The sequence below is a fragment of the Thamnophis elegans genome, chromosome 13, assembly GCF_009769535.1.
Source record: "Thamnophis elegans isolate rThaEle1 chromosome 13, rThaEle1.pri, whole genome shotgun sequence".
In the NCBI taxonomy this organism is placed as follows: domain Eukaryota; kingdom Metazoa; phylum Chordata; class Lepidosauria; order Squamata; family Colubridae; genus Thamnophis; species Thamnophis elegans.
Window position 1 is genome coordinate 13483331 of NC_045553.1, and position 10122 is coordinate 13493452.

Consider the following 10122-nt stretch of genomic DNA (forward strand, 5'->3'; position numbering starts at 1 on the left):
AGCCTTCCCTCCTTCCGAGGTGGGTAAAATGAGGACCCAGATTGTTGGGGGCAAGAGGCTGACTCTGTAAACCCCTTAGAGAGGTCTATAAAACATTATGAAGCGGTATATGTCTAAGTGCTATTTCTATTGCTCTTCCTTTTCCTCTTCCATCCATCCATCCATCCATCCATCCCTCCATCCATGGTAGGCAGTGGTTAGAATGCAGTACTGCAAGCTACTACTGCTGCCTGCCAGCTGCCTGCAATTCGACAGTTTGATCCTGGCCAGCACAAGGTTGACTGAGTCTTCCCTGCTTCCGAGATGGGTAAAATGAGGTCCCAGATTGTTGAGGGCAAGGGGCTGACTCTGAACTGCTTAGTGCTATAAAGCACTGTGAAGCGGTTTATAACTCCAAGGGCTGTTGCTATTGCTATTTTCCCCGTAAACAGAAATCCAGCATGTGCTAAGAGAAGCTACCTTTCTTTCTGCAAACAGTAAAACGGAATTCTCGACTTACAACTACAACTGAGCCCCCAATTTCGCTTTACCAAGCGAGACAGTTGTGAAGTGAGTTTTGCCCCATTTTGCGACCATGGTTGTTAAGTGAATCACTGCTGTTGTTGAGCCACACATTAAGTGTTCCCATTGACTTGGCTTGTCAGAAGGTCGTAAAAGGGGATCAGGGACCCTAAGACATGGCAACTGGCATCTGAATTTTGATTAAGTGGCTATGGGGGATACTGCAACGGATGTAAGTGTGAACAATGGTCATAAATGACTTTTTCAGTGCCATTGTAAGTCAAGGACTTACTTATGTGAAGGCCTGCCATCACATAAAAGCTAATATCCTGATAAATGAATCTGATTTATAAACCTAACCCTTGGTGTCAATCCTGAACCCATCTCAGTTTGCGAAACGGGTGTTTTATTCTATTTTACAATATCTTATTAGGCTGATCTCTGAGCACCTAACTAAAGTCACTCCTTCTCTTCCTCCGTCTATTAGGTATTTAAGCGACTCTCCTTTTAAGAGAAGAAATTTGGGGTGATTTAACATCTATTCCTCTGAAGAGGGGGAAAAATTTACACCTCAATGGTTGTCAGATCTTAATGGCTTGATGGGCTAGAATTATCCCGTCGTGAAATCAAACTAACCAACCTTTAATCTCAGTCATCAGATGATGTTGACACTGTCGGGGTTTTTTCCCATATGGAGTTTTCAAAAGTCCTGCCCTTCCTTTTGAAAATGGAAAAAGAAGCAGAGATCATCTGTCTGTCTATCATCTACGTCTACCTCTCTATCTGCTTCATCTATCATTCTATCAGTCTATCCATCCACCCACCCACCCACCCACCCACCCACCCACCCATCCATCCATCCATCCATCCATCCATCCATCCATCCATCCATCTATCTATCTATCCTCTCTCTTACCTGTCTATTATCTATCTATCATTATCTATCTTATCTATCATCATAATCATCTGTCTTCTATTATCTATCTATATCTATCTATCTATCTATCTATCTATCTATCTATCTATCTATCTATCTATCTATCTATCTATCTATCATTATCTATCTCATCTATCATAATCATAATCATCTATCTTCTATGATCATAATCATAATCATGTCTGCTATCTATCTATCTATCTATCTATCTATCTATCTATCTATCATTATCTATCTCATCTATCATAATCATAATCATCTGTCTTCTATTATCTATCTATCTATCTATCTATCTATCTATCTATCTATCTATCTATCTATCTATCTATCTATCTAATATCTATTTTCTCTATTTTTTGCCATTTTTTTGTCATCTATATCTATATCTATGTATTGCAGGCTCTGATGGCTCAAGGTTGGCTCAGCTTTCCATCCTTCCAAGGTCGGTAAAATGAGGGCCCAGATTGTTGGGAGTAATAGGCTGAGTTTATAAAATAGGCTGACTCCAAAACCGCTTAGAGAAGGCTGGAAAGCACTGTGAAGAGGCATAGTGCTATTGCTATCAGTCCTGTATCTCTCCTGGGGATTACAGGAAATTTGTGAGAAGAGTTTAAGAAATTAAACCTCATTTGCTGGAGAGAATGTTATCATCTGTTTAGCCAAGAAAGGGAGGGTAGTACATGGCAAAACTGATCATTGGATGAAAAAAACAAGACAAGGACGTACAAGTGGCTTGGTCCCAGGGGTGAGCCATTTTACCTTATGACTGTAATGGACATAAGTTGAGGACTGCCTGCAATTTACAGGGAGGACAACAGCAATCCCGAAGAAGGCAAGCATTCAGGGTTGACTGTTTTTTATTGGTTACTTGGGTTCTTTTCTTCTCGCTTGTGGTTATGTCACCTGCTTCTCTATTCGGAAGATAATGTACCTTAAATCGGTCTGCCGCTATCCGTTCCAAACCCAGCCGTTGTAAATCCATTAATGCTCCAGCTAAGTATTTATGAAAGGTTAATAATTCAGAAATCGCACTCGGAGAATCATAACAGCGCCCAGATTCCAAGGCATAACATGCGCTGGCTGCCAAGGCAGTATTGTTAAATTGCTATGATTCTTGCTTTTAAAAACACATCAAAAATATTGTGTACCGAAGACTTACGTGCGGAGGGGGAAAATATATATATAAGTGTGCAGGGAAGCAATAATTCAAAATTGCAGCGTGTGTGCACCTTCTGGAGTGTTTTTAATATTGGCAGAGAGCACTTGAAATATTTTTATATAGATTTCAGGCGGAAGGGAAATGAAATATCAGAACGGGTCTGCATTTCGGGAAGCGCGGGTTAGATTGGAGGGTTCCTGAGGTTAGCAAAACACCGCTGTTTATGAGGCGGGGAAGGGGGGATGTAACAGGTCATGTCTCTTTCCAACTGCTGAGCACTCTAAGTAAGGATAGGATAGGACAGGATAGAGCAGAATAGAATAGAGCAGAATAGGAATAGAATAGAATAGGAATGGAATAGAAAAGGAATAGAGCAGAATAGAATAGAGCAGAATAGAATATAGAATGGAATTAGAATTGGAATGGAGTAGAGTAGAGCAGAGCAGAGTAGAGCAGAGCAGAGCAGAATAGAATATAGAATGGAATTGGAATTGGAATGGAAAATGGAATGGAATGGAATAGAATAGAGCAGAATAGAATATGGAATGGAATGAGAAAGGAGAATTAGAAAAGGAAGCAGATGAGGGAGAAGAGAAGGAGAGGGAGGAGGAGAAAGGGAGAAGGAGAAGCAGAGAAGACGAGAAAGAGAGAGAGAGAGAGAGAGAGAGAGAGAGAGAGAGAGAGAGAGAGAGAGAGAATGCCTAGAGTAACACGTATAGCTTTCCTAAGCCAATATTTTCAAAGGCTACCTTCGACCGTGCTCATAAAATCTGTCCTTCCCTCCCTCCCCCCGCCCATGGCAAAAAACTAAAAGAAAAGCTTTCATTGGGTGAATTTTGCCGAGGTTTTTTTGGGGCAGCATTTTCTGCCGAGTTTCATTTCCTGCATGCCAATTTTTTTTTAAAAAAACCAGCAAAGTTTCCCCGCAATTAGTCATTTGTTTTCCAGCCATATTTGGAAACAAGAGACACAGACGGCCCAATTAAGAAAGAAGAAAATAATTATAACTCATCGCATGGCTTTGGAGCAGCTCTATAATAATGAGATCCTTTATGAGGCTGACCACAGCCAATGGTCTGAATTTATTCTCCAAAAGAAGTTGGGGTCCTAATTAGGAAATAAAAAGGAAAAGCATCCAAGAGATGTTTAATTCCTTGTCGAGCCAAACAAAAGTTCAATCTATCTCCCATAATATGGCAACTGCCGTCCAAATGGAGTTCATCTTTTTTCCTGTTTGGTGCCAATATGAGGTTTAATAAAAGAATGGCTGCTTTGAATGGTCATTTGCCAATGGCTAAATAGGCTGCGTCCATAAATCATAGAACCACAGAATGGAGGAGCTGATGGAACCCCAAGGAACGTCTCCTCCAAGCCTTTCGTCATCTGCAGGAAAAGCAACTTGGCCAGCCTCTAGGATGGGCTGCCCAACCTCTTCATAAAAGCCTACAGATGGAGAACTTTCAACCCTAATGTAGAGTAGAGTTCTCTCTTCCCATGTTACCATGGAGAACTCTAAGAAGGACAGGGTGGCTGTCTTCCACCCCTGCAGGTGGGGAAGTTGGTTTTGTTCTTCCAGCAATTCAGGGCTATTTCCTTTCCTTCCTTTCCCCCCTTTCCTTTCCTTTCCCTCTTTCCTTTCCCTTCCCTCTTTTCTTTCCTTTTTCTCCTTTCCTTTCCCCCCTTTTCTTTCCTTTCCCTTCCCTCTTTTCTTTCCCATTTTCTTCCCTCCTTTCCTTTCCTTTCCTTTTCCTCCTTTCCTTTTCCCCCTTTCCTTTTCTTTCCCTTCCCTCTTTTCTTTACCTTTTTCTTCCCTCATTTCCTTTTCCTCCTTTCCTTTCTCCCCTTCCCTCTTTCCTGCATTTCCTTTCCTTTCCTTCCCTCTTTTCCTGTCTTCCTTCCTTTCCTTTTCTTCCTTTTCTTTCCCTTCCCTCTTTCCTTTCTCTTTTTCTTCCCTCCTTTCCTTTTCCTCCTTTCCTTTCTCCCCTTTTCTTTTCTTTCCTTCCTTCTCCCTTCCCTTTCCTTCCTTTCCTGCGTTTCCTTCTTTTCTTCCCTCTTTTCCTTTCCTTTCCTTTCTTTCCCTCCTTCCTTTCTTTTCCTTCCCTTCCTTTTCTATTTTGTCTTTACTTCTTTTCCCACCTTTCCTTTCCCTTCCCTTCTTTCCTTTCCCTCCTTTCCTTCTCTCTTCCCTTTCTTTTCTTTCCCCTTCCTTCCCTTTCCTTCCCTCCTTTTCTTTTCTTTCCCTCCTTCTCTTCCCTTCCCTTCCCCACCTTTCCTTTCCCTTCCCTTCCTCTTTTTTCTTTTATTTTCTCTTTCCATACTTGCAATTTCAACAGCTCATTTCAAAAGTCTTTCAAAAGCTGGGAAAGCATTAACAGCAAGCTCAGCTTCTGAATCCAGCAGCCTAGCTATTCAAAAGCTGTTGGATGCAGCAAAAGAAGAAGTGTGTAGGGGAGCTTTTTTCCTCTCCCCCCAAAAGGTAGCACTTTAAAGAGCTCATAGAACCACAGAACCAATTTTAACGGTGGGAAACCGTTTACTCAGCAAACCTCCTAGTGTCAAATATCCCAAGCATAGCTAGTTGTTGTTGTTTTCCCTACAAACTCTCCCCTCCCCTCCTCTCTCTCTCTCACTCAAACACACACACACACACACACCAACAACAACGCTTTAGCGCAGCACTGGTTTTTTTTTTTTGCAAAGGATTTGGAGAAGGCAGAAGTAGAGAGCAAAATTCACAAGTTATCAGTTAGGAAGTTATCAGGCGCCCTCCTCTGGCTACATTGGAGAATAATCAACTTTCTTTTAGAACTTGGCCTATCCTGGTTCATCACACTAACTCCTGGTTTATTCCCCCCCCCCCCCGCTTTTTTTTTTTAAAAAATAGACTCACTTGCTGGGAGTGGTTGCTTGGACATCAGGAGGAAAACAGCCTAGAGATTGAAGTCGGTTACGTGGCCAAAACTTTGGACTGGATCTTCCTGTGGTCAGCCAAATTGATCTACACGCAAACAAGGATTGACTGAACAGGAATGCCTTCATGTCCGGAATGACAGTTTAAATAAGGGTATTTTAGTTCATTTCATGGCAAGGTTTCTATTTGTCAAAGATGGCTGCACAATATTTCAAGACGCAACAGGAAAGTCACGTAGACACAACACAGAGGAAGAATAGGATCAGCCAGAAAACATACTCCTGGGGAAGAAAACTGCAAAATCCCCATTCCCTCCTGATCAGCTGGGACTTGGGAGGCAGATAATAGATGGGGGCGGGGTCAGCCAGAGGTGGCATTTGCCAGTTCTCCGAACGATTTAATATTTCTGCTACCGGTTCTCCAGAACTGCTCAGAACCTGCTGAATACCATCTCTGATCTATACCCTTTCCACCCCCAGGACCTCAAACCATGTGATCCTGTCCATCATCAATAAACCTTCTTTCCAAGCAACTTCCATGAATCCAGTGTCTTTTCTCCCACTTGAAACTGAACCCAGATGGACATTTCATGCAACAAAGCCATGGAAACGTTTTAATTACAACTGTGGACACGTAGAAATAAATATTACATTCATTCCGTTTACAGTGAATACTAGGCCAGTCTTGTTAAAATAATAACAATGATAATAATAATAATAAAAAAGTTGGTCTACATTATGAGGTGTCAACTTCCATGGATGGAGACCATCCCAAAGAAAGAAGTAAAATAAGACAGGTGTTTTGGGTGGGAGAAAAGCCCAAACCCAAACAGGGCACAAATAAAATGCAATGAGGCATTTAAGTATCCCTAACGATAATTGACAGAGCATATTCCCCCTTTGCAAGCAGTCTGGAAAGCTTTTAGAAGCTTCATTCGCACAACACGTTTAACCTGAGTAACTAAATGAACCAATTTTCTGAATTCATACAATGCTGTCAGCTGTAAACACTCCAGGGCCAAGTTGATATGCTGGACTAGCGGTCACTAACTGGGGACCCGAGGACCACTGGTGGTCTGAGAGAAAATTTTGGTGGTCCGCAGAAAAATTATTTGCATTTTTTATATTGCACTAAATCAGGGGTCCTCAACTACAGCCCCTGGGATGGATACATGCAATGAACGCTTGTGTTGCTGCAGAGAATCTCCCCCTTGGAGGTCTTTTTGTGCAGGTCGGAGTGGGGCAGAAATTCTGACTTGGGGTCTGCTTCAGCCTCCTGGCCTGGGGCTTTGGGCGAAGGTGGAGAGAAACATCGCTGGTGGTGAAGAGCTGGAGGACCTTGTTCCAGTGGGACTGCATCATGGCCTGGAACTAGCTGACCATCTCAGCCCGCTAAGCCTCCAGGCGCAGGTACCTGTCCTTGCACTCCCACAGGTCTTCCCTCTGCTTGGAAAGCCTATGTTCCTAGTCCTCAGTGAGGTGCTTCTGCTGAGCCTCCTTCTCGGTCAGATCCAATTTGAACTGAGCTCTTTTGCCAACTCTTTCTCATGGTGACTGTTTAGCTCCAGCAACTGCTTTCTGTTGGGGCCCTAAGGAGCCCAAGTGGGCAGGGGAGGAAGGGAGGGGAGGGGTGAGTAGAGGCCGGCGAGGTGCCCCTTGACGTGAGTGACATCGAGTTAGCCATGCCCACCCAGTCACATGACCACCTAGCCACGCCCATCCAGCCAGTCATTAGGCAGATCATATTAGTGATCCATGGGATTTAAAATTATGAATTTAGTGGTCCCTGAGGTCCAAAAGATTGGGGGCCCCTGTGCTGGACTACACCCAGAGATAGCTAATCAAGGTTAACACCAGCCAAGCTGAACCAAGGGAGCAGCAGTCACACAGATTTGACCAGCTCTGGTTCATTGGGTTATGCAAATCCAGCCAACCCAACCCTAGTCCGTTGAACTAGGACTCATTTTTGTTTCGAGTAAAGGAGGACCAGAATGAAAAGCTAGAATATCAGGGTTTCTGCTCCACTTAGAATGAACTAATTTCTGTTCTGCTTAGAATGAACCAATATTTGAGGGGCTGCCACAGAGAGGAGGGAAACAACCTATTTTCCAAAGCACCTGAAGACCAGACAAGGAATAATAATGGATGGAAACTGATCAAGGAGAGATTCAACCTGCAAATAAGGAGGAATTTTCTGACAGTGAGAACAATCAACTGATGGAACAGAAGTTGCCTTTGGAAGTTGTGGGAGCTTCATCCCTGGAGGCTTTCAAGAAGATACTGGACTATCATCTGTCAGAAATAGTGTAGGGTCTCCTGCTTGAGCAGAGGGTTGGACTGGAGCTCCCTTCCAGCTCTGTTAATCTGTTAATTTCAAGATGATTGCTCTCCTAAGAAAGGAGAAGATGACATTCTGGTTTCCAGATCAGCTCTGTCCTCTCAAACAGACCATTGGGTTTGCCTTCAAGGGAGTGGGGGAAAAAACCTTCTAAGATAGACATGGATGTGGATTAGACAACGCTCAATGTCAAGTGGTGCTTATTCATTACAAGGCTAACCCAACAACCAGAGTTTGCTGTTCTATCTACCCACTGGTGGTTAGGCTGAAGAAAGCAACGTTGTGGTGCCCTACCCCTTTTCTATGTGCATTGTGACATCACACACAGGACCCATAGGGGAATGAAACTTACATTGCAATGTGGAGGTGTTGCTTTTGTCGTTGCTTATAGTCAGGAGGAGCTCATGGGACACCTCTCAGTCTAGAATTTCCTTGCCAAAGTTGTCTTCTCCAAGACACTTCAGTGGATTATGTTAATTTTGGACCAATGGGAAGCTTGGGGATTGGAATCTCTGTAAAATAAGTCTCCTCTGACCTAAATGGCTGTTGGGGAAAGAAAGAGGCACGATAAGGAGAAGCAAATTTCCATATGTGTTCCTTCAAAGGAAAAATGCGGCTGAATCCAAACATGAGCCCAGTTTCAATCTCTTGCACAAGGCATCATCCCCATTTTTCTTCATTTCAAGGAATGGGAAGTCCACCATGATAACTCCCTCAAGGTTTCTTTAGATCTCAAGACTTTTCAAACCTTTAAAGTTAAAGGGAAAAGTTCCCCTCGCACATATGTGCTAGTCGTTTCAAAGCCAAAGAGCCAGCACTGTCCGAAGACGTCTCTATGGTCATGTGGCCGGCATGACTCAATGCAAAAGTGCACAGAAAGTTGTTACCTTCCCACCAAAGGTGGTTCCTATTTTTCTACTTGCATTTTTTGAACTGCTAGGTTGGCAGAAGCTAGGACAAGTAACGGGAGCTCAGTAGGGATTCGAACCACCCAACTACTGACCTTTCTGATTGACAAGCTCAGTGTCTTAGCCACTGAGCCACCGCATCCCTTTTCAAACCTTTACAAGACGTCTAAAAAGTGTGCGGCCTTTTATCTCTACTATCCACTTGGATTCCTCTCTAAAAAAAAGAATACTTTTGGTTACTTTGCACTTGATAATCTTTCCAAACCCAACCTTTTGATTCGTAATGACATCCTGCCCTACCTATCCACCAGCTATTGCTTGGGAACTTCCATTTGACCTTAGAAACATTTTGTCAGGATATTCATGAACTGGAATAGGACATAGCAACATGTCAGCCATTGGGGACTGGCTGGAATAGGACATGGTAACAAGGTCAGCCAATGTATAGGCATGGCAACTGAGTCAGCCAACGGGAACTATTTGATGATTGAGAGCCATGCCAGATGGCTCGGAGCCTGGGCATGGCTTACCTATGGAGCTCTGAATCTGTGCAAGAGAACTAGTCTAGTCTGCTTTCTGAATTGAAACTGAAAACCAACCTCTCCTGTGTTTTGCTTGTAACGACTACCACGTTGGAAGAATCCACTATTGGTATTGTACATTTACTCATGTGTTATTATGTGTATAAAGAAGTTAATGAATCCTGCTGACTCAGTCACCTGTATGTGCTTTCTGGATTTGATTTCTGCAGCAAACTGACACATTTGGTCTGAAGAGGATGGGATGTGGGAGAAATCACAAGGCATCGACATCCAAGAAACTTCTTCAGCTTCTTCAGAGCTGAAGAAGCTTCTTGGATGAGAAGCGAAACATCTTTAAAGAAAAAACAAGAAACTCCAGTTGCCTCTTGAAAAAGCACCTTTGGGACAACCATGACCTGGAGGACTGAGAATCTCCATAGACATTAGCAAATATCTTTAACAAATAAACATGGAATTAACTTTTTATGAAAACATCCATGTAGTATAGTTGGCAACAATGTGGAAGTAATTTGCTGTTGTCTCTTTCTGGTTGTGTTTTATTACTTCCCAGTAGGGCCTACAGCCCAAGAACATATTGATGATGTTCTATCTAAGGATTAACCAAGTCCAACTGTTTTTTTGCCCCCTGCAATCAGTCCAGCTTGATTAGACATTGCTGCCTAGCTGGGTTTATCAAAGAACGTATCTGCTGGGCTATCAAAATTGGTCCTACACATCACCTACTCAGTCCCCACTCCAGTTCATGCATATATTTGTTTATTCACATATTTCAATGCATCTGAAGGCATCAAGGTGTGGCTGTTGACTCTTAAAACCAAGGAGTGATG